Here is a 27,376-nt window from a genome sequence, read left to right as displayed (position 1 = left end):
ATATGGCCCAAGATGTGAAGGTTGCCAAAGATAAACCACCTGCCATTAAGGGGTTTGTTTAAGTTCAAGAGTTGACCAGGTTTGAAAACTGCTTCTTTTATGGCTTGGATCATTGTATAAGTGGGGGTCACTGCTATACATTAAAAAAGTAAATGGGTTGAAGGCATGCTATCTACAGTGTGGGACATGGTTTATAGAGAGAAATTCTGGGGTCTGGAAAGATGGCGCAAAGATCAAGAGTCCTTCTTGCTTTTGCACAGGACTTGAGTTAGTTCAGTTCTTGTACCCATATCTGGTGACTCACAACTACATGTAGTTTCATCTCCAGCTCCAGGGGATTTCCCCTACACACGCACAGACACACACACACACACACACACACACACACACACACACACACACAAATAAACAGAAAAATAAAAATACAAGTAGATAAAGAGAAATCCCATTGCCTCTCTGGCCATAACAGTGGAAAATTACCCCAGCTATCTATGCTGCAATAAAAGAGCTCTGGGAGTGCCGTGTTTGGGCAAATTTCATCAGAAGGTGTGCTCAGGGAATACTAGTGCCTCTAAAATTAGTCTAAGACAAACATCACAGGATCAGAAGAGTAAATCTAGTGAAATAAACACTACAGCACAAACTCAGCCTGAGCTAAACAGAAAGTAAGTGTATTTGCATGCTTGTGTCTCTTCCTTCCTCAAGAAATGTAACTGAGAGTGCGTAGGGTATTTCTCCATTTTCTATCTGCCACGAGTAGATATTTAAAAGGCTAAACCACAGTGTTAGAGTTCCCAGTTACAACTGCTTATGACCAAAGCCAAAGCCAAAAACAAAGCAAAACAACAACAAAAATAGCAAAAACAACCAAAAAGAAAATCCCACAAATAATGAAAGGTCTATAATTTAAGATAAATTCAATCACTTTTCTTCAAAGCACTCATCACTCAAACAGGTAAAGATGTATCCATTGTGATAGTCATCATACCTCTTTTATACAACCTGATAGAAGAGACAAGGAACAGGCTGGTTAGTTGGTTGGTTGCTGTTTTGGTTGCTCTAGCATCCCAGACTGGCTTTGAATTCTCTATTTTAGCCTAGGATGAGCAGACCTTCTGATAATCCTTCCCTCCCTGCTTGAGAGACTCAGGCTAGAGAATCAATATTCTCTGGTTTACACGTATAGTTATAAAGTTAACTTTATAGAGGCCGGACAGATGAGTCAGCTGCTAAGAGCACTTGCTGCTCTTTGAGAGGAACAGAGTTCAGTTCCCAGTACTCAAAGAGGACAGCTCACAACTCCCTGTGACTCCTGTCTCAGGGGAACTGATGCCATCTTCTGGCTCCTGTAAGGCCACTGTGCACGTAGGAATAGAATACACTTATCTATAAATAAAACAAATAACTAAAATCTGTAAAATTAAATTTCAAGTTGGGTGTGCTTGTATACACTCCTATAACCCTAAAACTTGAGAGTCTGTAAATTCAAGGCCAGGTGAGTCTATACAATCCCAGACTATCCAGGGCTATATAGTGAAGCCCTGTCTCAAAACCACCACAAGCAGGCAAGATGGATCAGCATGTAAAGGTGCTTGCTGTCAAACTCAGCAATCTGAGTTTGATCCTAGGGGACTACATGGTGTAAGGAGAGGACTGACTAACATAAGCTGTCCTCTAACTTAAACACACACACACACACACAGACACACAGACACACACACACACACACACACACACACACACACACAGAGGGGGGATGGAGAAGGAGAGGAGAGGGAAAGGGAGAGGGAAAAAAGGAGGGAGGAAGAGAGAGAGAGAAGGAAAGAGAGAGAAACAAATAAATGTAATTTTAAATGTTTGGATAAATTTCTGACCATGTGTGGTGATGCATGCGTTTAATCCAGAACTCAGAAGGCAGAGACAGATAGACCTCTAAAAGTCCGAGACCAGCCTCTCTATACAGCGAGTTCCAGGGCAACCAGGGCCACATAGTGAGACTGGCTAAAAATAAGTAAATAAACTAACTAACTAACTAAATAAGTAAATAAATAAATTTCTATTCTCTGAATTGGCCTCAAGCAGCGGTTGGATAGCTTGGCCTCATGACATTGCTTATTTTCTCACTGAAGATTCTTTTTGCCATTTTTCTTTCTTAATTTCCCCCAGGATGCTATGCTTTTATTGTTAGGCCACCCAGAGATGGCCTTGATCCTGTTGTGTCATAAGCTTGCATTCTTGAGAGCAATATCCCCTGGCTAGGGTAGGGCCAAGGAAAGGTCAAGGCAGAGGAAGCACAGATGTCAGAGATCTGAGAGCCTGTGTGGATTGAGCCTTTAGCTAGGCTACAGCTGCTGCCTTGGCTCTCCCCCACTTCCTCCTCTTGGACAAAGCTTTAATGATACAGTGTTCCTGTGAAAGGCACAATAGAACACAGTCAGTTACCTAGAGAGGAGCCAGCTGAGGTTCCTGTCTGCCTTCAGGTATATGGACAAGAATGTGGTCACGTCTGTAAGCCTTCTGCAGCCTTTGGTTATTCCATTGCCTAAACCCATCTCGTAAAGGAGTAAAGGACTGTGGGGGGTTCAAAAACAATGTTATCCTTATGGACTATAAAGGCTGTTTCAGTGATTGCAATTCAGATGGGTTTTTACTAACCTTCCCCTAAATATACTCTTGGGCAGAAGTAATTTATGGAGTCAAAAAATCTTCCGATTAATAGACTTCTTCTGCATATGTGACCTATCAGATCAATAGTTAGATAATAGTTTGTAAACTTAAAAGGAATCCAAGGCCAAAGGCCATGTGACTTGTCTTAAGTTTGTGCTAATAATGAAAGATATATATATATATGTATATATATATATATATATATATATATATATATATATATATCTGAATGGAGTCTTTGGAGAAAATTAATTCTGTGATTTTGGAGGAAATTTCCTACAGCTAAGGCTATGAGATCAAAGAATTTGCATGTGGTTACAGTCAAAGGGAATTAGGGCCTAATGTGACAAGAAAGGTGCTCATGCCCACAGTCCCAGCCACTCAGGAATCTGAGGGCAGAGGATCATTCATGAATTTGAAGCCAGGCTGAGCTACATAGTGAGACTCTGACTCAGGAGTATAAAGAGAAAGGAGGAAAAGAAGAAAGGGGGTAGGAATTGGAGGAGAAGGAATGAAAGCAGAAGAGGAGGAAGGGAAGAAGGAGGAAGAGGAGGAGAAAAAGAGGAAGAGGGGAAGTCAAGGAGGAGGAAGAAAAGGAGGTGGAGATGGAGGAGGGGGAAGAAGAAAAGGAAGAAATAAAATGTGCATGGCTTAAGAGGTTTCGGTGAAAATAATCACAATGTAGTGTTTTCAAAAATATTGCTTCTTACATTTCCAAAGTCTTGATACGAAGATAGTCAGTCCTTGAAGACTGACTAAATAGAAGCTGAGGGGCCACTAAAGGAATTCAAGCATATAGGTAAACTTAGCTACATAAATTTGACACAGGAAGTTGATAATTTTGCATTCACAGGCTAAATAGCCTTAGGAAGTGAGACTGTATCCTTCACTGAAGGTGAGCCTGAGAAAACATTTGTCAGACACCTAGAACATTCCTGGTCACACAGCTTTGTTTTCCTTTAAAGCTGTCCCCATAAAGATAAGAAAACCGAAAGTCTGTTGTCTGTCTGGTGGCCAGCCTTAGGTAGGATTCATGAAAATGTCCTCAGTTCCGTCCACATTACTTAAAAGCACAGATGAGCCTGCTCCTGCTTTTTTACAGCCTACAAGCAGAAAATGGATTTGACCTTGGAAATAATTTAAAAAAATCAAAGCAAAAATACTAGTTTATGGGATTTGAAAACATATTGAAATTCAAATTTCAGTGCCAGCAAACAAACTTTATTTGGACCATGACCTGTGTTTCCATATTGTTGGTGGATGTGTTTGGATGCCTAGAGTACAGTCAAGTAGTTATAACAGAAAAATTTATACACACACACACACTTTATTTTTATTTTTATTTTTTTGGTTTTTCGAGACAGGGTTTCTCTGTGTAGCCCTGGCTGTCCTAGAACTCACTCTGTAGACCAGGCTGGCCTCGAACTCAGAAATCCGCCTGCCTCTGCCTCCCAAGTGCTGGGATTAAAGGTGTGCACCACCACCTCCCGGCCACACACATACTTTTAAAATGTAATAAATGAACAAATATACAATATTTTGTGTTCTACAATCTATATCTGCTAGACCAGAATCTAAAATATTTTAAAGATTTATTTAATTTTATTTAAGTGTATGTATGCATCTGTGTGTATATATGCATGCAAACAAAAATGATGAATATACTGGATTCCCTGAAAATGGAGTTGCAGACAGTTGTGAGCATCCTGGCAGTGTAGGTGCTACTAACTGGACTTGGGTCCTACAGAAGAGAAATAAATACACTTAATTGCTAAGCCATCTTTCTATCCCTAGAATCTAAATTTTAACACGATTCACAGGTTACCTGAGTATTGCTTGTTTTTTGAGAGGCATTAGTTTAAGAAAGTCTGCTAGACTTGGGCTCCTAGAAATCCAAGTACACAATTGCCAGTGGTAATTCTTTGGTGTCCATGAGCGAAATGTTCATCTTCTTGTCTCTAATGCAGGGCTAAATTTGCTATCTTGGTCAATTTGAGCTGCTGCAACAAAAATGCCCCAGACCAAGCAATGTGAACAATTTGTCACAGTTCTGGAGGCTTCCAGTGCGCAGGGTACTGATTTCTTATACTAACTCATAAGGAAGGAGTGGAAAAGGGGTACTGTTTCCTTTCTAAGAGTACTTTCAGGAGGGCTACATTATCTAATGTCTCCAGGAAGCTCCCATCTGCAGTATCATCACATGTATTTCAACACATGAATTTCAGGAAGGCACAAACTTCCAGAGATATCATGTTCAAGTCCACTGCCATCACCTCTCTTGCTTTTTGGACAGTGCTCTCATTGAGAATAAGATAGCAACACTCAGGTGCGATGTCTCACACCTGCCATCCTTACAGGAAGGGAGCAGAGGCAGAGCAATAAGGAATTCAAGGCCAGCCTGAGTCACAAAAAAAGTTAAAACACAGCTGGGGTTACTTGAGAACACATCTCAAAACAAACAAATTAAATTAAAAGCAATTATGAACATGGAATTGCTTGAAAAAAAATGTTTCCTACACCATGGTTTGGAGATCTCATGAAGGATAATGGCTAATGTCAGTAGTAACTCTGTGTCTAGTCTTGCTCTGCTAATTTCTGCCAAACTTTCCTCAATGTCGCTACAACTCTTAGATGAGAGTACGAACATCAGCCTTAGCTTAGATGAAGAAACTAAAACAAAGAGAATTCACACTCTCACAAATGGCTGAGGCTATCTATATAGCTCAGTTGATAGGGGTCTCGCCTACCATGCCCAAAGCCCCAGTTTCAATCCCTAGTACTGCACAAACCAGAAAGCGTAGTGTATGCTTTAGCTTCTGCACACTGGAGATGGAGTTATCATGAGAATCAAAAGTTCAAGGTCATCTTCAACTGTGAGGTGAGTTTGAGACCGGCTTGGAATACATGACGTACCATCTGAAATCAAACATTTTCAACCAGAGATGACAGATTTCCTAAGAAAGAAAAGTAGAATTTTTGTCCTAAAGTTCTTTCTTTAAGCTAGCACTTAAAACATAGTACTGAGTGTGAAAATATCATAGTGAGGCCCATGATGTTGAATGCTAGCTGGAGAAAGTAATAGAAATAAAATACAGTATTGAGGCATGTCAACAGAGGAAACCATTATAACAGATAACAGTCTCAAAACATCCTGAACTCACAACAAAAGTACGACAAGATAAGAAAACACAAAAAGAGAAGGAAAACAAACAAATAAATAGTTCCTTATTGACTACAGACTCAATATCTCAGTGCACATAAACCAGCCTGTGCTGTGGAGAACGACAGCCAGACCTTGTTTCCCCTCGTTGAATGTCAACCATTCACTAAAACAATAGGCACCATGACTGATAACGTTTTATCTTCTCAGATTCATTCTATTTCTTTTTTTAATTCTAAGTGTTTTATGAAAATATATTAATTATATATAATAATAATTGTTATTATGGTATTTTCATGTATGCCCATATGTTGATTATATTTATCCCTTTGCCACTCCCCTTAATCTCTTTCCTATTCCTGACTACACCTGGTTCTACTTTCACATCTGTGTGGGGGGAGGGCGGGGCGGGGAGAAAGAGAGAGTCCCAATGAGTTCTATAAGTTCCATTTGTTACCTATAGAATCATGGGTGAGAATTTATTTTCATCATTGTATTTCTTCTAAAATAGAGTTGAGAGCTAGGGGTGAAGAGTTCAGTGATGGAGGGGAACTTGTCTGCCAAGCAAGAGGTCCTAGATTCCATTTCCAGGACTGAAAAACAAAAATAGAAGAAATCGAAACTAAAGGAAAGCTAAGAGCTTTAAGTGTGCCAATTACGTGTTTACTTCAAGAGGAAGGAGAGCGTGTGCATACACCAGGGAGAGCATGCGATGGTCAGAGGACAACTTGAGATCGCCAAGGTCTTCTTCCATCAAATGGATTCTAGAATACAACTGAGGTTTCCAGGCTTAGTGACAAACACCCTTCCCTTCTGAGGCATCTCATTGGCCTGAGACTATTTTCTGTTTGAGACAGGATTTTGTTACGCAGTTCAAGCTAGTCTTGAACTTACATTCCTTCTGTTTCAGCTCCGCCTACCAAGTGCTGGTATTATAAGCACGAATTACATTTATTGGAGATTGAGTCTTATTTTATTTATTTGTTCTTAATAGTTTTAGACTTTTGAGATGGGGCCTCAAGTTAGCCTCACACTAATGCAGGCTAGGCTGGCCTTGAAATTCTGATTCACCTATCTCCACCTCTTGAGTACGGACATTTACAGTTGTTTACCCCTATACCTGCTCAAGTCTTAAGAGCAGAGACTTACAGTGTCAATTATATGCATACAATTTACCTGCTGGGATAGAGATATGGAGGTGTTTTGCACATTTCCATGGGATCTAGTCTGATCCCTTTGGAAGGAGAATTCTAAGGCTTCGAAGTATTTCTAAATAAATATTCTTACATTTGGAGACCTCTTGAAAATCCCCATACTTCACAGCCTTGAGCCAAAGGTCTTATCTCTGTTTGCTCTGTGCAGGGAACCATTCTAAGATGCTTCAACAGTAAAGGGTACTTGTTGCTCTTGCAGAGGACTCAGGATTGATTCCCCTTCTAAAATCTCCAGTTCCGAAGTATCCAACATCATCTCCTGGCTTCCTCAGACACCAAGCACATGTGTGTGTACTACACCTACCAACTATTTTGTTGGTAGGTGCGAACTCATGCACACAGAATTTTAGAAAATTAAAGTAAATGTTGAGTGAGATATCATCTTTCCAAACAATTCTTTTGGGCATGGGGAATTATTATTTTTCTAAGCTATGATTTAGATTAATTGGGCTATTATTCACTGGGAAGATATGGAGAATTTAAGCAAGTCCCTTAAGATCATTCAGGTAGTAACTAGTAAATTAGATTTCTTTTGTTTTGCAACAGGGTCCCTTGTGTACCCGTCTGGCCTCAAACTCATTGTGTAGTGGAGGGTCAACCTTTACTCTTGATTCTCCTGTCTCTACCTCCTGGGTGCTGTAACTACAGAATTACATCTAAGTACCACCATACATGGTTTCTCTCCTTCCCTCTCCCTGGCCCCGTTTCTCCTCTTCCTTCTCTTACCCTGTCTCCTTCTCCTCTTCGTCTTCCTTCCTTCCCTTCTCTATACTCAAGACAGGCCTCAAATTTACAGTAATTCTCTAGCCTCCCCACCTCCCTGCCATGTTGGAGTTACCATTGAGTACAACAGTTAGTTGTGCTCAGTTTTAGATTGGATTGCAAATTGAAGTAATTCATTCCACATTATTTAGAGTAACCATGAGTAAACTGACTTCCTAGACATACTAAAAAAAGAAAAAGAAAAGAAACTTAATTTATTTCAATGAGATTTTAAAGATACAGACTTAAAGCAGAATGTGGTATCTGCCTTGGTGAAATACTGGTGCCACCTTCTAAAATAGAAAAAGCAGAGCAGCCACAATTATGTAAACTTCCAGATATTTTAATGCTTGGTATTTGGGGACTATGCGTAAGAGTAAGGACTATGTGAATAAAGCCATTGAACCCAGGTTTATGCCAAATTTAAAGCATTAGTAGTTGGTCTGAGGATGTAGCTCATTTGGGAAAGAGTTTTCTCAGGTTCCTTGAAGCCCTAGGCTCAACCTCTAGCACTGCATTGTTGGGAGCCGACTTTAGCAGAAAGCGGCTAGATCAACTTTGCAGCCATCTGGAACCATATACCCTGATGAAAGACTTGGTTTTCAAAAGCCTATAACAGCTGGAGCACACTCAGATAAATATATTGTTTATCCCACATAGCTTGTTTTGCTGTTTAGTGACCTCAGTTGTATGGTGCATGTGGCATGAGTTCGTGGGCTCCTGGCAGGGTTTATAAGCTGCGCCAGGGAAGGGATCGCGGGCTCGCCATCTTGACTACCAACTGCTAAGCATCCTGAGTAAACTGCTGTGAGAAGGAACCGGTTGTTCCGTGTCTTAATTCCTGCTGGTCAGGGTTGGCGCGGCACACTGCATAAAAGCCAATGTGGTGGTACAAAGCTATAAGCCTAGTGCTTGAGAGATGGAAGAAGGAGGATCGAAAGTTCCATGTCTTTCTGGCTACATATCACCCTGTCTCAAATCCCTAACAAAACTCTATTTGTTAGGATGAATGTCATAGTTATCTGTGCATATAAGGACAAAAATCATTTGTCCTTATACCCACAGATAACTATGACATTAGTCCCTTTTCAAGGAAGCTTCACTTTGAAACAGCAGAAAACCACAATCATAATGCAGAGTCATGGAGTTCAGTTGCAATAAATGCATTTACAACAACACTCCTGCATGGATAACATCACAGCAAATGGGGCAGAAAGACTGTAAGAGCCAGAGGGTCAGGGAGTTTGTGCAAGATTGTGTCTCCTAGTAACATCAAAAGCAACATTCATAAAGTCTCACCAATATAACTACCTAAGCATGAGCTGAATGAACAAGAATGATACCAAATGACCATACCAAACTGCATAGGGAAAAGCCCACAAAGCCTAAGCCCTACACAAAGAACTAAACATTACTAAGTAAAACTGGGGACAGGAGAGGAGGGCTGGCTTGGGGTTTCTATTGCAATGAAACATCAAGACCAAAAAATCGAGGCGGGGAAGAAAGGTTTTTTTTTTTTCAGCTTATATCTTCCCATTGCTATATATCACCAAAGGAAGTCAGGACAGGAACTCAAGCAGGGCAGGAACCTGGAGGCAGGAGGTGATGGAGAGGCCATGGAGGAATGTTGCTTATACTTCCTCCAACAAGTCCACACCTACTCCAAGAAGGCCACACCTTCTAATTGTGCCACTCTCTGGGTGAAGCAAATTCATAGCACCACTTTGTCTTCCTTAGGGAATGGCAAAGCAATTGCTTGTGTAGTGCCAAGGAGTGAGCCCTGAAAACATATATACAAGTAATATTATAAGTACTGATCAGGATATATTTAGGAATATATGAGTATATGCAAATCAGTATATGTATGCAATAACAATTAGTGAAGACAGAGTCCATGAATTTGAGGGAGAGCAGGGAAGAGGTATATGAGAGGGTTTGGAGACAGGAAAGGCAAAGGAGATCTGTTGTAATTATGTTATCATATAAAAATTTTTTGTTAAAAGTAAATAATCCAAACATAATACAGACACACACACACACACACACACACACACACACACACACACACACACACGCACGCGCGCGCACACACACACACAAAGTAGAAAAAATGAATTACAGCAACTGAACACAGAGGATCCTGTCCGAAATCTCAGCATTTGAACAGATGTAGAAGGTGGAGTGAAAGTTCAAGGCCAGTGTGGTCTACAGAATTTGAGCTCAGCTAAAGTTACAGAGTGAAATGCTGTCTCAAACAACCAGACACATTACATACGCATAGCATAGCAGCTGCTGGGTTTAGCAACACAACGCACTGGGTGGTAGTCGTTGTTTCTAATGTATAGCCTCACACTAGAAGTTCATACATATATCACTGACCTGGGAAGACATTCAAATTAAAAATTTTAAGGACCTGGTGGTGCACCCCTATAAATTTAGCACTTGGGAGATGGCAAGAGGAGCCAAAGTTTGAGGGCAGCCTAGGCTACACATGAACCTATCTATAAATTTTTTTTGCAGGATAGCATCTGCTAAATTGACTATGTAAAGGAATTATCCTTCATAAACTGGGAGCCACCCATATTGCTCTATAAAAGTGAATGCTGAGGCTTAAGAGATAGTTCACAATGTCTGGAGGCATTTTCAATATTTTTCAGTGTGTTGTTCTTATCTAGAAGTGTAAGGATGCTGCCAACATCCTGCAGTGCCCAGAACAGCTCTCGTCAAAACAATTATTTGGCTCCAAAAATCAACAGAATAAACTGAGTATGACAGTGCTTACATGTAATCCTAGCAGCATGTGGGAAGTGGAGGCAGGAGGATCAGGAACCTTGTCCTCAGCTACAAAGTGAATTCAAGCCCAGCCTGGCCTACAAAAGACCTAGTCTGAAAAGAAAATAATTAAATGACGAAAACATTACCTCCTTCTCCATATATTGGGCTGGGGAGATGGTTCAATGGTTAAGAATACTGGCTTCTCTTCCAGAAGGGCCACATTCAATTCCTAGCACATACATGGTGGGTAGCTCACAATTGTATGTAGTTCCAGCTCCAGGTGATCTTATGTCGTCTCTGTCCTTCTTGTGTATCAGGTGTGCACGTGGTTCACAGACTTACATGTGGAGCATAGACATATATGCAAGCAAAGTGCTAATACATATAATAATACAATTAAAAAATCAACAGGACAAATACTGTGAAACTCAGTTTTATGGAAATAAGAATAGGTATCAACTACCTACTACTTAAAATTAAAGGACTCTTTAAGAATAGTCAAGGATAAGGCAGAAATGATGGCACATACTTGGAAACCTAGGACTCTTGAAACAGGGGACAGCCTGGACTATGTAGTACGTTCTAGGCCAGCCAGAGATGCAAAGCAGCATAAACACATAGACACAAGCTAAAGGAGAGAGGAATGTTGAATGTTGGAAGTGACAAGTAAACATAGAATTACAGATGAATGAATACTGCAGGGCTCTTAAAATCACGTGGAAGGACAGGTACTAGGTTAGCCTTCACAATGGAGCTCAGTCTGAATGTTCTAGAATGAAGCGCTCATTTTCCTCAGCTATTAAGCTTCCAGAGCAGAGGAAAGGGTAGCCCATGGCTTGGGTTCTGTTTTATCTGGCTGTGAATACCATGCATCTTGTATGGCTTTCCGTATTGCCTGAATTCTGTCAGGGACTCAGGCCTTCTCATTTTTGCCTTTAAAAACATTAGTGGAAATCTCTGGAAAACACAATTCCAAGTTACATTAAATTATGAATTTTTTAATACAGAAAATCTCTGCGGAGGATAGAACATCCTATCTAAATGTGATCTAAATGAAATGTCCTTGAAGTCAGACATAGTGGTGCATACTTATAATTCCAGTACTCAAGAATCTGAAGCAGGAAGATCACTGCAAGGTCCAGGCCACCCAGGGCTGCAGCACGAAATTCTGTCTTAAGAGATGGAGGAAGGAGAAGGTGGAGGAGGAAGATAATGAGGAAGAGGAGGCAGGTGGTTCTCTCTGTCTCTCTCTGTCTCTCTCTGTCTCTCTCTGTCTCTCTCTCTCTCTCTGTCTTTCTCTGTGTCTGTCTCTCCCTGTCTCTGTCTCTGTATCTTTCTCTCTGTGTCTTTCTCTGTGTCTTTCTGTCTCTCTATCTCTCTCTGTCTCTCTCTGTCTCTCTCTGTCTCTCTCTCTCTCTCTCTCTCTCTCTCTCTCTCTGCCTGTCTTTTCATAGCAATAGGAAAGTAACTAAGACACCTGGGATTTGTGGAGTGTAGAACATAGCAGTAAAATTTCTGGTTTATTGAGGCGCAATGAAATCTTCAAGGGGACAAAATATAGCATCAAAATACGGAGCTAAGTGATAATAAGAAAAACACCACCATCCTTCTTTTCAAGTTTCAGAAACCAAATCCTCTGATGGTAAACGTTCCCCATTAGTCAATTTGCTTTCAGGCTCCAAGGCGAAGAGGTTAAGCCGGAAAAAGTTTTAGAATCTAAGCTGCAAATGAAATGTGGATAGGCACAAGACTATACCACCTGAGCAACCATGGTGATAAGTAAATGTGATATCCTCTTCTTTAAAGACTTTTAGACATGTTTTGAAGAATAGACTCATAAAGCCCATGATGACTTTGAATTTAGAATGTAGCCAGAGCTGGCTTTGAACTGCGGGCCCTCCAGTCTCCATGCACTGAATGCTGCCATTACAGGCTCATGTCGTCACATCCAACTTATATAGTGCTGTGCATTGAGCTTAGAGCTTCATGAATGCAAGACAAGCACCCAGCCAAATGAGTTATGTCCCCAAACCTTAACATGGTTTGGAAGACATATTTTCCTGTAACGTTCCTCTGACCTGGTCTAGTGGAACAATGATAAGGAAAATGATGAGACACAAAATAATTTTAATAAGGAAAAAGGCACTGCCCTCTCCACTCTTTGTAAGACAGGTAATTGCATCTACTAAAATAAGTTAGCAATAGATGGATGTGAGTTAATTATGTATGCAATTTAAAGGGAGAGTAAATAATTTATAGGGGAGAAGAATGAGACTCAAGGATATTCAAGAGGCTACAATATATTTTACCTAGACTCTGGGAACACTGTCATTCCTAGTAGTCTTTACTGTTATAACCAGAGCTCTTTGGCATCTGTCACGGATAGACACCAATGAACAGAAAAAGAAGCTGGATTTTTTTTTTTTAAACTGAGCTTCATTTCAGAGAGCTGGCAATCCCTAGGAAGACAGGGGATTAATATCCTAAGACGTCTGTTTCTCGGGGTGTCAAGATGATTCTGTGGGTAAAGCACTTGCTTCACAAGCTTAAATTCAATCCCTGGGACCTACTTGCTGGAAGAAGAGAATCGGCTCCAGCTCCTCCAAACTGTCCTCTGACGTCCACACATGGTGAAAGCATGGCCTCTCATTAATAGTAATAGTAATAGTAATAATAATAATAATAATAATAATAATAATAATTTGTCTTCCATCTTGTTTGTAGCTGGCATATTTAAAAAGAATAAAGTAAAAGAATTAGCAGTTGAATGTCTCCTATTTCCTAGACAATGATCCAAGTTTTAAGTCATTTCATTTCCATAGTCAATGATGGAGCTTATTCAATCTAAAGATGATGACAGTACCATCAAGAGGTTAAAGAACCCCCACAAAAGCCATTGCTCAGGAAACATCCCAAATAAAGAAAGATAGCAAACACATCACTTCTACATTCTAATGAAAACTAGTAAATTTCATTGTAGATCCTTTCCAATAGAACTAATCTATGTTCTAGGGGGTTAGCGGGATCTAGCTAATATTTTTTAAAGATTTTGTTTAGTTTTATTTTATCCATGAGTGGTTACCTGTATGTATGTCTGTGTTCTCTCTGAAGTGCCCAGAAAAGCCATTTAAGAATTGAGCCATGTCTCCAGCACCCCCAAGAAATGAGCTTTAAAGAAAACAGAATGCTTTTGTGGTAGCCTGCTAAACATGTCATCATAATTTGATTGCTAGGGAGATATAACTTTATGGGGGCTCAAGGAAAAATGAACACCTTACAGATAAGCCTCAACCCTACACTGCCCTTTTCAGTATAAGCAAGGAGCAGAGGCCCCAGAATGTGCCTATGATAAGAGTGAGTAGGCTTTAAATTCAAGAAGAAATCATAGTGTGGCCAAAAAGCTCATCAGGGACTTTAGATCTTCTGGATCTTCTGGCTTGCCACCAACCTTTAGCAAACGCCCAACTGTGATGTCTTTCAAAATAAATCTAGCCAAGTGTAGCACTTTCCCTAGCCTGCCTTTCATTAAAACAGTCTAGAAAAAAAATGATGTGAACAGCTGGGTGGAGGAGCTAGCCACTTCTGGATTTGTTCCTTGTTTCGAAGTGGCTATGAGAAGTTTCCCAGGATATGGATCCTCTGGGAAAATGGTTAGCTCAACAGTCCTAGTCAGAGGCCTTCCAATAAAGCAGCTTAGAGTGACGTGATTATGCAATTGTATGCCATGTTTCAAGGAGACATTGTAAATGGCAATAAACAATTTGGCTTTGTGAAGCAATCTTAGGTATGAACCATGCCAGGAAATAAGCTGGTTGGGTATCTAGAGCAGATGGGCTTGTTCTGGCTTTTGTAGAGAAAGAAGAGTGGAAAGAGAACACTTAAAGGCTATGGTGAGAAACAGAACATTGGACCAGTGTGATGGCTCAGTGGAATCAAGCAGCTGGGGACTTAGGTTTGAGTCCTAAAACCCATAGTGGGAGGAGTTACCTAAAAGTTGTCTTCTCATCTCCTCTCTCACCATGGATTGTGTATGACATCTCTCACACATTTACATCATATAACACACACTCACACACACACACACACACACAGACACACACAAATACATTTTACTAGGAGATGCTAGGGTGACAGAGGGGCTCTACCGCTAGTGGCTTCTATCTGGGTACATTCTAGGGATTGAGTTTGTGCTTTGGCTTATGCAGCTAGCACTTTGTACACACTGAACCATCCTCCCCAGCCCTGTGCTTCTTTTGAGATACATTCTTACTATATACGTTTTAAGGAGTTGTTATTTTGTTTTGTTCTCTCCCTTTCCCTTCCTTTCTTTCCTTTTCTTTTCTTTCCTTTCCTTTCCTTTCCTTTCCTTTCCTTTCCTTTTCTTCCCTCCCTCCCTCCCTCCTTTCTTTGTTTCTATTTTTGTTGTTGTTGGTGGTGGTTTTTTTTTTTTTTTTTGAAAGTCTTGCAGTGTCTGATGTGGAACTTGCTAAACCAACTATCTATGTGCAGACATGTAGAGGCATTCCTGTATAAGTCCACTCATGGACTGCATTATGAGCCAGATCAGAGCTACAAAGCAAGAGTGTTTCATCTTTGGCCTGCCAGAGACATGGTTCATTGGCTAAGTGGCTAAGTTTGTGCGTTTGTGTGTGTGTGTGTGTGTGTGTGTGTGTGTGTGTGTGTGTGTATGTTTTCAAGACAGGGTCTTGTGTGTCTCATGCTAGCTTTAGACATTTGTGACTGAAGATGACCTTGAACTTAATCCTTCTTTTTTCCATCTCCCAGACACTGAGATTATAAGCTTGCTTACCTAGTTCTGCCCCAGGACATTATCATTCTGCAGGCTAGGAAGATGGCTCACTGGGTAAAATACCTCCTGAATAAGCATAAAGATCAAAGTTAGAATCATGATTTCCTTTCAAAAACCAGACACAGTGTTATAATGGAAAATTGGGAGGAAGTGATGGGCAGAGCCAGTATAGTTCACTGGCCAGTCAATCTAGCCAAAACAGCAAGCTCAAGTTTCAGTGAGAGACTATCTCTCGCAAAAATCAATCAGTCAGTCAATCAGTCAAAAATCAATCAATCAATCAATAAATCAATCAACAAAGTTGAAGTCATTCTTGGTTACATACTAAGTTGGAGTCCAGTCAGGGCTACAGGAGACCTTGTTTCAAAATTAAACAAAAAGAAACAAATAAAAAAATACAGAATCCAAAAACCATTTTCAAAGCATTTAATGTACTCCTGTAGTCAAAATGTTTTATTAGCTGATAGGATTTTATACTAATTGTTTATTCTTTCACAGTTTCTTTATTATTTAAAAATGAACAATGCTATTGTAGACAATGATATGCAAGCATGTGTCGATAATAACATTGTTTATAATAGCCAAAAGTTAAAAAAAAAAAGTCCTTCAGCAGATGAGTGAATAAATAGATATGATATATGTGCTTACAATAGAAGATTACTTGGCCATCAATAGGAAACAAGTACCAATATACAATATAATATGGGTAAATTTTAAAAACATGAAGCTTTGTGAAAGAAGCCCGTCATCATAGGTCATGTATTTCATGATTCCTTGTACATGACATTTCTAGAATCTACAAATTCACAAAAACTGGCAGCAGATTGGTAGCCACCAGAATCTATAAGAAGAAGGGATTGAAGACTAAATTCTATTTTCTTTTTGGGTTGAGGGACACCACCCCAAGCAATATAATATGATTATGTCTGCCTATGTTACAACAAAACTTTATTTGTGGACACTGGCGTTTTACTTCGAAATAATTTTCAAATGTCATGAAATATTTATCTTCTCTCTTTTTTTAGAAACATAAAGTCTTTGAAAAAATATAAAAAGCATTATGGAAAAACTATATAAATCTAGGCAGTTAGGTGGGATTTAGTGTGAGGCCAGAATTTACTGGGCCCATCCTTACTGGAAGGCAGGCAACCAGGGGTGGCATTCTAAAGAGAAAAGGTAAAGCCTATTTTTACTTCCAATTTAGAGTGGAAGATGAGGGGAGAAGGATGGGCATATAGTATTCAACCCCCCCCCCCATTGTCTCTATAGTGATCTCTACAAATTCCTGTTCTCTGTAGACTGAGGTAACATCTCCAATATATATATATATATGAACTTATGAACTGTGGAATGCTTTTGAAAGTACACGCGACTCCTAAGGGGTCATATAAACAAGCCAGACAGCTACAAAAGGGGAGCAGCAGTAGGAATACCCTGAATTCTTTCTTTTAAGATTTACTTATTTGAGTTTACCTGTATGAATGTTTTGCCTATGCGTATGTCTGAGCAGCATTTGTGTGCCTGGTGCACACAGAGATCAGAAGTCTGATTCTCTTGCAAGTGAAGCTACAGATGTTTAGGAACAACCTTTGTGGTAGCTGGAAACTGAACCTAGGTCCTTTACAAGAACAGAAGGCACTCTGAACTGCTGAGTAAGCACTTGGAACTTCTGAGCTCTCTCTCCAGCCCCTTCCCCACTGTACTGAACTTCAGAATGTGATGTGATTAGAAATCAACTGCAGAAGGCTTTGTATGTCAGCACCCATTAAAATCATGAGCTTCCCTACAAGGCATTCAGCGGCAAACTACATGCCAACCGTCTTGGTGCAAGACTGTCACAGATTTCTCAAGGTAAAAGCAAGACCTGATTGGTATCATTGGCTTTAATTAATTGACTCTGATTTAATTTTAAACCTCCTACTTTTATTTTCTTTTAAACTTTTTATTTTTTATTTGACAGGGTCTCAAGTAGACAAGACTACTGACTTCCCTTGAACTCCTGAGTCATTTGCTTTTAAATCTTCTGAGTACTGGGATTATAGGTATGTATCACCATAGCCAGATTCCTTCTCGTGAACGCAATTTTCTTAGACTTTTACTGCTGTGAACAGACACCATGACCAAAGCAAATCTTATAATAAGGATATTTAATTGATGCTGGCTTACAGGTTCAGAGGTTCAGTCCAGTATCATCAAGGCAGGAACACCGCACTGTCCAGGCAAGCATGGTGTAGGGGGAGCTAAGAGTTCTACATCTTCACCTGAAGGCCAATAGAATACTGGCTTCCAGGCAGCTAGGAAGAGGGTCTTAAAGACCATGCCCACAGTGACACACTCCCTCCAACAAAGCCCCACCTACTGCAACAAGGCTACACCTCTTAATAGTGCCACCCCTTGAGCCGAGTATATTCAAACCTCCACAGCAATTAAACCCAAATCTGAGTATGATGCCAGTACATTATTGAATGGATTAATAAAACCCTTTGGTTCTCAACTTACATCCTATAAAAGTAAGTGAATACATTCAAGATTTAAAAAGTAAAAGATTAAAATTACTTTGATAATACATTTTATCAGTCTCTTAACTCACAAGTATTTTTTTAAGATGTATTTATTTTATTTATATGCGTTCATTGTAGCTGTCTCCAGATACATCAGAAGAGGCATTAGATCCCATAACAGATGGTTGTGAGCCACCATGTGGTTGCTGGGAATTGAACTCAGGACCTCTGGAAGAGCAGTCAGTGCTCTTAACCACTGAGCCATCTCTCCAGCCCAATTCACAAGTATTTTGATGCTTTAATTTTATTCACAAAAAAGCAATAAGAAGCTACAAGATAATAAAACTTCAGTAATTTTTTAGTTTAATCCTTTTTTATTCGCTATTTTATTTATTTACATTTCAGATGTTATCCCTTTTCCCTATCCCCCTGCCCATTAATCTCCTATCCCGTCCCTCCTCCTCCTTTTCTCGTTTAGACAACATGCAAGTATTAAAGTCAGTTCTAGGCTGAGGAACTAGCAATACAATAGATGAAAATAGTCAAGGAACAAGCAAGACAATAAACCTAGATAGTCAAAGAACACACAGGACAATAAACAGAGTCCCGTGATCACTCTGTGATCACTATTTCTAAGGGCTTATCAAGCCAAATATTTAAATTAATGTCTTTTATTGGGCCTTTTTGGTTTTTAAATTTAGATTTAGCCATAAACCATAGCCATAAACTGACCATAAACCATAGCCATAAACTGACCATATAGGTTTTTAAATTTAGATTTAGCCATAAACCTAGCCATAAACTGACCATATAGCGAAGTCTGACCTTAAACTCCTCCTGATCTTCTTCTTGGCCTCCTGAGTGGTGGGAGCAGGTACCTGGATCACAATGTTTAGCTCCAATTCTTTTAAAAGTGCATATTTCATGATGCAATGACACCCAGTTTTAATCCCAGCACTTGGGAGGGAAAGGCCTGTAAATTGGAGGCCAACCTGATCTATAAATAAATAAATATAGCTAACATGTTGACTAACACATGCAAACATCATGACGGCTAGCTTTGAAACATTTTCTTCACTCCAAAGGAAACCTATACCTGTTAATAGTCACTATCCCCTCAGTACCTTGCAATCTCTCAGGTACATTCTGGTTCTGGTTTCAGCTATTCTAGATGTTAGTATTCTGTCTAAACTCCACCTCCACAGTTACCTGGCAACAGCCAGGTATGCTCCTCCCCACAGTTACCTGGCAACCGCCAGCTAGGCTTCATCCACTATAAAAGGGGCTGCTTTGCCCCTCCTCTCTCTCTCTTAATCTCTTACTCTCTTACCCTCTTGCCTCTCTGTCCCCTCCCCCCTCTTCCTCTCTCTCCACGTGGTCGTGGCCTCTACTTCTCTTCTCTCTTATCCTTCCACCTTCTTCTCCCCACATTTGCCCTATCTCCTGAATAAACCTCCTCCCCCTTGGAACCGTGTGGTCTGGAGTGGTCTGTTCTGAATTGTGGTAAGACTTCTCACAACTAACACTGGTGCATGGGCTGGGTTCGAATACTTGGGGAACCTCCGTGCTGCTGGCTGCTGCAGCCGCTAGCTGCTGTAACCAGGCAGGACCAACACCACATGGCCCGCCTCCATCACCGCCCGCCATCGCCTCTATGCCACGTGAACTCCATCGCTACTACCTGCCAACACCAACTGTGTGAATTTCCACTGCTGCTGCAGACCAACTACGCCTGTGGCCCACCACGTGGTACTCTGCCACGTGGGTTAGGTAGCCAGACAGGCCCACACAGACCTCGAGGTTCTATTTTCCTGATACCAGACTGCATAAGCCTGCAAACACACACTGGCATATTGATTGGTAAGGAGATTACAATTGGCGGGAGGGACCCTAGACGCCTAGATAAGGCCTGGCCAGCCTTCCCTGGGCTGAGAGGTGTTGGCATTTGTCTGCCCCAGTCCCTATGACTGGCCTCCTAGCTGAACTACTACTTAGGACATTGGCCACTGGGTGACTCCCCCCTCAAAAGCAGTTTACAGTCTCCCTCCTCCGCTCTGAGCTCTTGCAGCTGCTAGAAATCCTGGTACCAGGTTAAACTGCTTTCCTCGACCTCCAGGAGTTCGAAAGGCCCCTAGGTAATCTCATGACGACCTGATTATCTAGCCTGTTGCCTGACTTCTTACAGCCTTTCTATCAGGGCACTGATATGATAGCTCCATAAGCCCCCCATGTCACCCAATGGGTGCTACATTGTCTTCAGCTGCACCCCCAGACACCCCACTGGGTTGTCTCTTTAAAACCTTCAGATCTCTAAAACTAACACCTGATTTGAGGCCTTCCAAATTGATACATCTCTGCAATAAGGTCTGGATTTGGTACCCTCTAGATAATGGTTTAAAATGGCCACCTAATGGCACACTAGACCCAGTCATTTTAAAGGGTCTTCATACATACATACATACATACAGCAGTCTGGTAAATGGAAAGAGGTTCCCTATATCCAATCATTCATCTACTTTCGCTCTAATCCCTCCATGTGTTCTGCCTGTTCCCCACCCCAGGACTTTTTAGCCACCCACCACTGATCAGAGTAACTATCCACATGGTCCCAAGAAAGATTTCTTGAGCTCAGAGCTAACCCTTTTCTTCCCTGACCCTCATTCTAGAGCTCCCCTTGGGTGAGACACTTCCCCTTTCCTCTTGAGAGTTTCTTTCTCACAGATGAGTACCCCAGGCCAGGCCTGGACAGACTGTTCTCTCTCTCAGGAGCACTGGCTACAAGCTCTAGTACCTAGAGTGTCTGTCTCTCCCAGGGGTCAGTCCTCCACCTGCTAATGTAGGCCTCTTCCCCTCCTCCGTCATTTGCGGCGACTGTGACCATTTAGTTCAGCTGGTTTGCCTGAAAAGCAGCGGGTCCGGAACCCTGCATGCTCCCTTCCCCTCTGGTCCTTAGCTCTGCTCTGGGTCTACCCTTTACATTCTGCCAGGGACCCTCTCTGAGATTTGTTTTCCCAAGTGTGCAACCACCCACGCAAAGGGCTTGGCTGCCCGCACAATCGAGTGAGTCTCTCTCTCTCTCTCTCTCTCTCTCTCTCTCTCTCTCTCTCTCTCTCTCTCTCCCTGCCTGGGACCTGTAAAGTGAGTGTTAGCAGTGCCTTCTGCCACAAGAACAGCTGTGATATGGGGGGACTTGTGCCTGCTTTTCCTTGCCCACTGCAGACTCTAGCTGCCAGAGGCACCAGGCAGTGACTTCCGGCTGCTAGTAGGAAGTCTTGCCCTGCCACCACAAAGGACCTGACCTGCAGCACCAGTGGCTCATGGCCCCGACCCGCCAGCCATTTGATCATATGCTACTATTGTCAGCTTTCTTATTCTGGTCCTAGCCAAATGTTTCTTTGCTAATACAAGAATGTACTTTTCTCTGCCTACAGAACCTGACAAAGTTACTTAAGACTCTTTCCTATCCTGTCTTAATAGAGTTTTACTACTGCTATTAAATTCTATTCAGTTACAATTAATCCTTATGGCTCTCAATCTTGTCAGAAATCTGCTAATACTATATTTAAGTATGGCTGACAGAATTCCCAAAGCCTGTAACAGTTGACCCAAGATGGTTTCAGAAGACTTGGACACCTAGAAGATACAGCCTGGATTGTATGAGATGATACAGTCACTAACAAATGCAGTGGACTAAACTGGATACTCTGAGTCAAATGACTTGGCTAAACCAAGGTAAGTCATTTCTCATGTCACATGTATCCATTCCACAGAGAAAAAGCCCTACGTCTTCTGCGCTTGGAAGCCAAACTGACTTTATGGAGACCACAGGAACTGTTAGCTAGTGGACTCTGTCATTTTTAAAAATAATATATAATTGGTAGATTATTGTTTACTCTTTTCAGACTTCTGACTACATTGACAGCTAAGCTTTCACAGATGTAATCTGTTACCTCATTACCTAAACTCAGTTGCCATCAATTAAATGCTTCATATTTCCTCTTCTTGCTATGCCACTGTCCTAATATTATCTGAGTTCCTATAAACTTGCCTACTTCTAATAAAACATTCCACTATACGATCCAACAAAGGTTCATCTTAAAGACTGCTCATGTTATTAACTCATGCTGTTATCTCTTTTGTAAACTTACAAGCTACAGGAAACCCACTCAGATCTACCTCTCACGGACCAAATAGATGCCATCCAGATAAGTACATCAGCCTAAAGTTCCCACTTACTACATATTCCAAAGGGTGGGATACCTCTGGGTTTCAAATGTACAACTTAGAAAAATTTTCTTTCCCCCAAATGTACTTAATCTTATTCCCTACATCTTGTCAAGCCCAGGCACATCCAGAACAGCTCCAGAGAAGCAACCTCCAGATGCTCCATCTCCTGTCACATACACAGCTGCTTCTACTGGACCTGTTCCTTCTGACCTATCCTCAGATGGCTCCATAGACCCTGGACAGCAGGAAACAGCCAACTCTCCTAAGACCGGACAAATATCCCCCATATCCATTCTTCTGTGTTCCCCCTAGAGACACATCACCCCCAATGCCAGCAGGAAGTAGCCAGATATCACGACAACCCTATTCCTGCTTCACCGTCACCTCTTTCTAATTTTTCTTTTTAATTAAACCAAAATGGGGGAATGTTAGTATTCTATCTAAACTCCACCTTCACAGATACCTGGCAACCGCCAGGTAGGCCTGATCCACTATAAAAAAGGGCTGCTTGCCCCCTCCTCTCTCTCTCTTAATCTCTTACTCTCTTACCCTCTTACTCTCTTACCCTCTTGCCTTTCTGTCCCCTCCCCCATTCCTCTCTCTCCACGTGGTCATGGCTGGCCTCTACTTCTCTCTTATCCTTCCACCTTCTTCTCCCCACCTTTGCCCTATCTCTTGAATAAACCTCCTCCCCCTTGGAATAAACCTCCTCCCCCTTGGAACCATGTGGTCTGGAGTGGTGGAGTGGTCTGTTCTGAACTGTGGTTGGACCTCTAACAACTAACACTAAACATTTCTAGTAAAGAAACTCATACAATTCGTGATCTTCTGTGACAGGCTACTTTCACTTAGCCTAACACTTTCAAAGTAAACCCATGTAATAATTGAAATTAGTACTTCCTTTTTAAAGCTGAATATTAATGACTCCACTCTATTATCTATCACATTTTATTTACTGTTCACCTGTTACTAATGGGGGTTGTTTCCTCATTGTGATGAGTAATGTTAATTGATAACCCAACAGAATCTAGAATCACTGGGAGATGGGTGCCTAGGCGTGTTTGTGATCTTGAGTACATTAATCAATGTGGGAAGACCCAATTTAACTATAGGCAAGTCTATTCCCTAGGCAAAAGATCCTGGATTATATAAACAAAGAAAGCAAGCTGAGCAGGGTGCACACATCACTCTGCTTTCTGATTGTGAATGCAATGTGACCAGATGCTTTATATTCCTCTCCCTTTGACTTTCCCACCATGACATACTGGACCTTTGAATTGTGGGCCAGAATAAGCCCCTTTCCCCTACAATACCCTTCTTGGCTATGACAAATAATATCACTGTGACCATTTGTACGGATGTTTCTGTGCAGATGCATGTTTCCATTTCTCTTGGGTGTAACTCCCAGGAGAAGAATTAACTGAGTTAAGTCACAGGCAAACAGCTTTAGAAAGTGGCTCTACTGTTTTATATTCTTAGCAACAACAGTGTGTGAAAAGTAAGCACAATGTGGTTCATGCCTCTACTCCAAGCACAGAAGAGACTGAGATAAGAAGATTCCCATTGAATTCCAGGCTAGCCTGGACTACATAGTGAGATCAAGGTTATCCTGGGCTACATAATAAGACAGAAAATAATAAAGGAAGTAACACAAAACATTAAACTGTATTTGAGTTGCAGTTTGTCTATACCCTCACCAACACTGGTTTTTGTGCTTTGTTTAAATGAGAATTACTGTTATGGGTGTGGTTTTTATTTGCATTTCCCTAATGACTCATTATGTTGAACAACTTCTCATGTGGGTATTAGCTACTCGAAAAGCTTCTTTGGAGAGATGTCTACTTAAAATCTTACTCCCTCTTAATTTCTGTGTTTTTCTGTTTTTCTTTTGAGACATAATTTCCCTATGTAGCCCAGGCTGTCCTGGAACTTGTTATTTCACTCAGTCCCATTACTGTATTATAGGCCTCATCTTTCTTTCTTTCTTTCTTTCTTTCTTTCTTTCTTTCTTTCTTTCTTTCTTTCTTTCTTTCTTTCTTTCTTGTTTATTCATAGTCAGGTCTCAGGAATCCAAGGCTGGCTTCAAACTCCATATGTAACCAATGACAACCATGAACTTGTAATCCTTTTTCCTGTTTCCAAGGTCTAAGTATAAAGATATAGCACCACAATCAGTTTGATTCTGCCATAGGGATCAAACCCAGGGATTCACACATGCCAAGGAAGCATTCTGCCGACTAGATTGTCAATCCATTTCAAACTCTTCATCACATTTCATGATGACTTCTATTATCTATCTTTTTAGCTTTTTTACTTAAAGCCTCAGCTTTCCACCCTGTACGTATTTGGGAGTTTCATGAAGTGCTACATACCTGGTACCCAACAAGGGGTCTGGAATACCGTAGACACCCCCATCAATGCCATGACTAATTGCATTATCTGCTTGCTTACTGTGTAAATGCAGCCATCGGAAATAACAGGAGGCTCCTGCTTCTATCTATATCATCGTCTCTTCTGAGCTCATTGAATCTCTGTACAATCAGCTTAGACTTCTGATAGCATCTTACCTGAGTTTAGCAAGGACATGCACTCCTTTTGATATTTGTATGTTCATTTAGTTTTGATGGTACTAGTGTAAGAAATACTAGATATGAGGCTTTTCTCATCAAATACTATAAAACTTGTGTTGTAAGACAAGAATATATATATATATATATATATATATATATATATATATATATATCTTCTGTGCCTTGTATGACTTTTATGCAAAAGTTTTCATCCTCCTCCTATCCAGTAATACTTTGGTCATATGAAAGCTCCCAGCTACATTCCAGGAATTTGGTGGCCCGGAGCAGTGACCCTTTTCCCCTTAGAGCAACAGCCCTCTCCCCCTCCCTCCTTCATTTCCTCTGCACACATTCTTTACAGACTAGCCAATCAAGTAAGACTCTGAGGTCAGACCTCAGCCAAGGAGGAAATGACACAGATACCACCTGTGTTAGAATAAAACCAAGCGCACTTCCTGTCTCTGTGTGTTCATTCCTCTGAGCACAGCCTCTTGATCAAGATTGAAGTTTTGCCTTGTCTCATCACAGTCTCTTTCTTTTTGACCATGGAATGTGTTTATAACACTGAGGTCGAAATCGGGGACCCTAGCATGTTAGGCAGGCATTCTACCATCTAACTCTCCTTCGGTCTAAAAAGCCTCTTTCTAATTCCACTATTGAAACATTGGTTTGAATGAACTGATGAATCTTTGTTCCATAAACTAGATGTGTTCGTTGGCCCTATGACCCTTTTACCCATACCTATGCTGCTTGATTCTCTGATATTCCATAGTACATCAGAGCCGAAGGAAAGGGAGGATGGTGATGACTGTGTTCTAAAAACATGTTCTTTCAGAGCAATATGAGAGGAGGTGGAGATTGAATGATTTTTGCTTGGCTTGGGCTTGACAAGTCAATTCCACAACACTGTACAAAGTAGTCCTGAAACTTAATCAAATAACACAATTGTGAATGACATTTGGCTTTTAAAAAAGGGAGTTTCTCTGAAGTATTCAGACAGCAATCACAAAAGTTATGAAAGAATGCTTTGGGCTTTCACGTTGAAAATCAGACCTCACACCCACTGGTTCTTCTTCTTGCTTGATTCCACAAGCACTTCAAGATTTATGAGACTGGATGAGCAAGATTGGTAAGCAAGCCTCATGATACAAGTTCAATCTTCAGGACCCATACCATAGAAGTGGAGAACCGACTCAAGTTGTCCTCTGCTCTCTGAAAGCACAGGGTTCAACAACAAAAGCACACACAATTAATTAATTAATGCCAGTTTCTTTTAAGTCTCAGTGAGGTCATCTGAAAGGAAGATCAACTTGGTAAAAATCAAGAATTCAGTGAACAAAGGGGACAATGAGTACAGGCTAAGATTATCGAGGTCCACTAATATCTACTGCTTCAGGCTAGGATCATAGCACTTTAAGAAAGATACTAGACAGGATATAAGATGTGGCTCATCCCCTCTATTATGACAGTAGCTATGTTTCTTTTCTGTTGTTATGATAAAATACCTTAACAGGAGCAACCTAAGGGAGAAGGGGATTATTAGGTTCACAATTCCAGGTAATAGTACATTATGGCAGGGATGCCAAAGTGGTAGGAACTTGAATCAACTGGTCCCATCACATTCATAACCAGAAAGGAGAGAGTCACAAACACATATGATTCTGCTTAATGCTCCATTTTACAGTCCAGGGTCCCTGCCCAAGCAGTAGTTCTTCCCACAGTTAAGATAGGTCTTCTTACAAGACAATTGCTTAGAGGCATTCTGTGATATTAATCCTAATCTACACAACCTCTCACAGGTGTGCTCAGAGGCTGTCTCCCAGGTGTCAATTTGGCAATTAATATTAACCACCACAAGCAGCATCTTGATTTAACATTTTGGACTCCAGATACTTTCTGGCCTTTCAAGATCTGGCATTATACATTATATCCCATCACTCTCCATGTATTCTATTCTGGGGGTTGAACCCAGAGTCTCCTATACGTTAGGCAAGCACTCCAGCAACTGAGCCTTATCCCATTTTTATATTTTCCATAGTTGAAATGTCAGTATAAGAATTCTTATCACTGGGCAGAGACAGGCAGACGATAAAACAGAGCATTGTTTCAACCTTAAGTAGAGCTGGGCGTGGCAGTGCAAGCTGCACAAGACCCCCGTCATAAAATTAAGCAAATAAAAATTAGAATAAAAACAAGCAAATTATGTAGAAAGAACAAACTCTTGAACAAATTCATACTAAGAGAGCTGGAGGTGATGGTTGATTTAAACTTACTTCCTCTTCTTTCTTTTTCTTCTTTTGGTTTTGAGACAGGGTCTCACTATGTAGCCCAGGCTAGCCTTAAACTCACTATACAGCTCAGTCTGAACCTGAATTTTCAATAATCCTTCCACCTCAGCTCCCTGCATGGCATATATAGGCATTAACTACCACTGCTGACCAACTTTCTCTCAATACATGTGAACTTTAAATTTTTTCTACAGTGAAAGGATAGGAATTGGACAATTTCTTACACAATAATGATGAAATACAGACATAAGGAAAGAAGATCTTGTGTTCACAGTCAGTGTGGTGCCTGGGACCTAGAGCAAGGAGCAACTAACTGCCTTGCTCTGCTTTGCTTGAGGGCTTCTCCCTCCTCCCCACTGGCCCTGTTCTGTCTGCTGATCTTGTGAGTCATCCTTTGCTCTG

General features: G+C 40.9%; 1 long non-coding RNA gene across 1 annotated transcript; it reads left to right on the top strand.

Annotated features, from left to right (window-relative positions):
* The first annotated feature begins 619 nt into the window (after positions 1-619).
* Positions 620-23,772, top strand: LOC143435491 (uncharacterized). Its single transcript, XR_013105837.1, has 3 exons — positions 620-665; positions 17,349-17,430; positions 22,230-23,772. It is a non-coding gene; the product is annotated as an uncharacterized LOC143435491 (long non-coding RNA).
* Positions 23,773-27,376: the final 3,604 nt, after the last annotated feature.

Source organism: Arvicanthis niloticus, chromosome X (assembly GCF_011762505.2).
Source record: "Arvicanthis niloticus isolate mArvNil1 chromosome X, mArvNil1.pat.X, whole genome shotgun sequence".
Lineage (NCBI taxonomy): Eukaryota > Metazoa > Chordata > Mammalia > Rodentia > Muridae > Arvicanthis > Arvicanthis niloticus.
The sequence above is the reverse complement of the archived record's forward strand: the minus strand, read 5'-3'. Positions and strand labels throughout refer to the sequence as shown.